This window comes from Pteropus alecto, unplaced genomic scaffold (genome assembly GCF_000325575.1).
Source record: "Pteropus alecto unplaced genomic scaffold, ASM32557v1 scaffold61, whole genome shotgun sequence".
Classification (NCBI taxonomy): domain Eukaryota; kingdom Metazoa; phylum Chordata; class Mammalia; order Chiroptera; family Pteropodidae; genus Pteropus; species Pteropus alecto.
Window position 1 is genome coordinate 17,465,805 of NW_006434835.1, and position 5,407 is coordinate 17,471,211.

Sequence of the window (5,407 nt, forward strand, 5' to 3'; positions counted from 1 at the left end):
AGGAAAAAGAAAACCCCTTTTGGAGAAAGTCAAGCTTTTTTTCGGTAAGTCAGTCATCAGGGGCTCAGGTTGCTAAGCTACGGGGAAAGTGGAACAGCCCAACGCTAAAAGGAGCTTTGGGGGAGGTGGGTGTAATTGGGCAGGTTGCTCCCTCCTCCAGGCCCAGCACTCTAAACCTCACCCACCCGCCCTGCCAGCGCTGCTGCTGTGGGGAGGGTGATGGAGGGGCTGGGGGAAGTTTAAATGGCAGCAGAACAACAGAAAGGAGGCTTCAGGGCTGTGTCTGAGGTGCCCAGCTGGGCAATTGAATGTGCACCTCTTTGGTTACTCACCCCAGCACCTGTGAAACACATTCCCAGGCCAGGTAGCTCAGCGCTGTTCCACTGTGTAGGGTCGCAAGTTCCATTTACCCTTTTAAGCTGTTTTTTAGGCCACGGAGGTGTGGGTTTTCTGGATCTCTACTCTTCCAGGTTTGCCCAGATGGCCTGATAGGCTGTGGGGACTGCATGTGACCAGGAGCTCCAGATACGCTTTCCTTTGATGCTGTTTCCCTATGCCATACCTAGCACAGGCCGCCGTGTTTGCTGTGTAAGAGTAGCTCTGAGTCTACGGCCATGCCACCCTGAACGGGCCGATCGCGTCTGATCTCGGAAGCTAAGCAGGGTCGGGCCTGGTTAGTACTTGGATGGGAGACCATCTAGGAAGACCAAGTGCTGTAGGCGTTAAAAAAAAAAAGAAAAGAGTAGCTCTGAGACCGAGCACTCTTAAAAGTCAATCGCATCTGACCTCCCTCCTTTAGCGTGCAGATGTCCCTACGGCCTCTGCCTCCTCTCACAAGGCCAAGTGCTCCTCAAGGTAAAAGTTTAGGGAGCTCAGGCCAGTGTAAGTCGCCTCCCAGGAGCAGACTCTGAGAGGCAAGGATAGGGAAATGATGGGGTGCCTGGAAGTAAAGAAACCAGAGGAGCAAAAGACAGGAAACTGGGAGTCAAGTGAGGGTGAGGACTGGTGAGGAACGATGGAGCCAAGATCTGATTAAGTCTCCTTAAGACAGCCTGATGGGAGAGGCGAACTGAGTCACAGTGGCTGCAGCTGAAAAACAGCAAGGGGGAAATCAAGTCTAGAGATAGAGAAGCCTCTGGGGGAAGTGACCGTGGTGGAAATAATCCAGAAGAAATCGATTATTTCAACATTACCTGTTGAGTGTCCACCTGAGCAGAGACCATACAAGACACAGTATGGTCTCTGCAGACTTCCACTCCCTGGTCCCAGGGGTTTATCTGAATGTAACATTCCCACTTAGTACCTATGGAGCCTTGCGCAACTTAACCTCTCTGTGCATTGATTGGTTTCCTCATCTGTAAAGTGAAGATCACAATAATCTCTACCTAACAAAGTGGTAAGGATTAAATAACTTAATATATGAGGGGTGTTCAGATCAGTGTCTGGCACATAGCAATTACTCAGTAAGTGTGAACTATTAGGATTTTCATCTTCTGCATTTATTTTAGGTGTGAAATGAAGGGCTTCTAAGAGGTGGGAACTCTCACCCCTTCTATAACTAGGGAAAATGACCCCAAAGAGGTCAAATACTCACTAAAGCCACAAAAAAAAAGAGTATTGAAGCCAAGATTCAAACACAGATCTGCTGGCTCTCCAGCTCAAGTTCTTTCCAATGTTCGTTCATCTCTCTTGGTTCCTTGCATCTTTGATAATGACAAATGCGGGAAGCAGCCACGGGCTAGTGGGAAGATCACAGCCATGGAGTTAAACACCTGGATCCCAGGTCCTACCTGCTAACTGGGTGACCTGGGACACAGAGCTTCTACTCTCTGGACATCACCTTCCCCATGTATAATGGGGAAAATATCACCTGGGAGGGGCGTTGTGATGTGGGCAAAGCTATCATGGTAAACACGCCAACGTGGAGCATTTCCACGTTGCAGCCAAGCAAAAAACATTAGATGATTCTAAATCTGCTTTCCACTGCTTGTGGATCGCTCATTGCTTCCCCCCGACCCCCATCCCCACCCCCACCCCGGCTCTCTGTCTTCACCCACTGTCCTGGGGAATTACTTTGACCTCAGTTTCTGAAATACCACCTGCCCTTAGATGGAAGATTAAAATGCTGTCTTATTCCGAGGACTAACCCCAAGCGAAATGCAGGATTGGGCAGAGCTCCAGCCTGCTGCTGCCTTTCCCCTCCAGGGCCCTGGCACCTGAGGTCCTGAGGTTTGCTCTCTCTCTAACCAAAGCTGATCTCTAGACAAAAGCTGAAATTCCTTCCAACTCAAGTGAAAGTAACAGACATATAAATGAGGGTGAGAACGTTCTAAGCACTGAAATCTCCCTACAGAATTTCACGTTGGTGTATCTCCAAGAGGAAGATGCTTGATTCTTAGCACAGGAGATGCACCATGCAAGCTGTTAGGACCCACCTGTGCATCAACCAGGCCCTGGCGAAGTCTCTGGAATGTTTCCTTGCTTTGGGGGCAGTATTGTACTCATACTTGTCATGCCTATGACTTCTCTTATCTTTGCATCTTAAAGAGCTCTGGGAATGTTAATTAATGCAAGACAGTCTAAAAAAGCAGACTTGCAGGCGGCAGCCTCCAACTACAACTGAAGTTTCTTTTATACTTATAAGCGTCCATTAAGAAAGAAATTCAAACATTCTAAAGCCCATGTCAACCCTTATTCTAGCAAAAAGGTGATATGCCTCAAGTGCTTTGGACCACGGTTTTAGTTACGCTCCTAGCTGATTTCTAAAAAGCATTTTGTTACTGTTTTTCTGCCTGTATTAGGCACCTAGGTCAGCACGTGGGTTCAAGTTCCAGCTGCCAATCCCAACTGCATGACCTTGGGTAAATCTTGTGAGCTTTCTGCCTCAGTTTCCTCATCTATAAAAAGAGATATTAGTACCTAACTCTGGGGATTGTTGTGAGCTTTAAATGAAGTAATATCTGCAAAGTAGATATTACTCAATGCCTGGTACTCAGAGGCACTCATAAAAGTGGGTTCCTTTTTCCTTCCTCCCTCACATTCCCACTCCTTTGCTACATAGCATTGTAGAAAATAAACAAAAAGAAGAGGTTCAAGGCTCTCTAGTACCATGTGTTCTGAAAGGAGATACATTTCACCAGTAAAAACCTCAGGCACACGTTCCTTTTGTTTAAAGACTTCCAATGTTCGCTTTCACCCTTTCCTACTCTTCACTAGGAAAGAGAAAAGAGTGAAAGATGAACCGCAGAGCAAGTTGTGGAGAGTTGTGTATGACACTCACTGTGTTAGACGCGCCAAAATAAACAGACTTCTTTGAACAAAGAGATTATCTACAGTCTGCAAAGTGGAATCTTTTAACCTGACTTAAGCTGCGATGTATAAGAAAGAGACCAGCCGAGTGCTCTCTCCTTTAGAAGCACCGTGACAATTTAACTGTCAGCTGGTGTGGCTGGCATTCATCTCAAGGTCACGATAACATAGAAATCCCGTTCAGTTCACTACAGCCTTCTTGAACCTGCTCTGGGTGCCTCCCCTGTCCTAGATGCAGGTTGAGAGGGAAGGCCAGTAACTACAACTGGACTTGACAGTTTTATTACTGAACCCATTTTTTGTCCACAGTACAAATGTGAAGGTACATTCAGGAAGCAAAGCAGGGTGTTAAGAGACAAGGCCAGAAAACAGAATCATCAATTGTGGATGGGTACATGATGGGGTGCTGGATGGATGGACGGAGCGGTCGGCATCAGCTGATCCAAAAGTGCCAGGCTGGGCCAGGCATAGAGCAGGAGCCAAGTGCCAACCCTGCCAAAAAAAAAAAAAAAAAAAGAGCAGATAGAAGAGGAACAGGAACCAGGAAATAGCTGAAGCTGAAAATCGTAGGACGAAAACAGGTTAAGGCCAGAACTCCATGTCTGCAGCGCCACTGAGAAATCCAGATACAAGTAACAGCAAGTATGAATTCCAGACAGAAGCCGAGGGCTGGTGCTGTTCCACCAGACCGGGACGCAGTGAGAGCAGGGGTGTCACCCGAGAGCACCGTTTGCAGGCCCGTAATTGGAACTACATAAATACTAGCTTTTCTTGCCATTGTCAAGACTGGCGGAAGTCCACGCGAGAACAAGGCGAGGGAAACCGAAACCAGGAGATAGACTGAATTCAGAACACAACGTCTGAAAGTGAGCTTTGCTCAGTGAGTATTCCACCTGCCTCAAAACGCTGGGATTCGGTGCCTTTAGTCAGACACACCTATGACCTTCCTCTCGCACCTTTCTAATCCTGGTTTAGTTTCCTGTGGTTACCATAATAAATTATGACAAATTCGGTGGCTCAAAATAACAGAAATGTATTCTCACAGACCCAAAGGCCTGAAGTCCAAAATCAGTATTGCTGGGTTGGAATCAAGGGGTCAGCAGGGCCATTCTCCCTCCAGAGGCTCTGGGAGAGAATGCTTCCCTGCTTCCTCCAGCTTCTGGTGGCCATTGGCATTTCACCTTCGTCGGTGGCTGCATCACTCCCGTCTTTGGCCCTGGGCTTCTCGTGTATGTTTGGGGAGGTGGCGGGAGGAGAAATCTCCCTCAGCTTCTCTCTCACAGGGACACTTGCAGTAGCACTTAGGGCCTCCCTAGGGAATCCAGGATAACCTCTCCATTTCGAGATCCTCAATGTCATCACATCTGCCCTTTTTTTCTCATAGATTTGCTGGTTCTAGGCATTAGGACCTGATATCTTCAAGGAGGCATAATCCCGCCCACCACAGGGCCTAATGCAACAGGATTCCAGTTTGCTTTCCCCAGAGTGATGTAGCAGGGGCAGGAGTGTCATGAGGAGGGGAGGAGAGCTGTCCCCGGCACAGAGGAAGGCAGCAGAGCAGGGCTTTGGGGGAGGCTGGCGGGAACCACATAGTGATAGGCAGAGAGGCATCAGTGAAGCCATGGAGCTGACTGTAGCATCTGGGCAGGGGAATGTGAATGGCCTCCAGGAACAAGCATGAGTCACTTGGTCACCAAGCCAGGGGAAGGAAGAGACCAAGGCCTGGTTGATTGCACTGCTGGGGTTCAGAGCCATGGAGGACTGTTCTGGGAGCCTCAGACCTGAGAGCCCGTGCCCAATCTGCCTAAGCTGGGCCCAGCTGGGCCACAATAAATAGGAAGACACAGTCCCTGTCCTTGACGAGCTCATATCCTAGTGTGAAGGCAGGAATATCAAAAGTGCTCTATTAGTAATGCACATATAAATGTGGATCTGAGGGAACATGTGTAAAAGAACAGTTATTCTACCTGGAGCTAGAGAGTGATGGGTCTAGCAGCTTTCAAAGAGATGAGACATTGAGGTGAGTTTTAAAGTCTAAGAAGAAGTTTTCTAGGCAGAGGTGGTCAAAGTCCAGCTGAGGGATAAGGAGGCATGTGGG

At 48.2% G+C, this 5,407-nt stretch overlaps 1 pseudogene; it reads left to right on the top strand.

The window, feature by feature from the left end:
- The first annotated feature begins 604 nt into the window (after positions 1–604).
- Positions 605–722, top strand: LOC112478522 (annotated as a pseudogene).
- Positions 723–5,407: the final 4,685 nt, after the last annotated feature.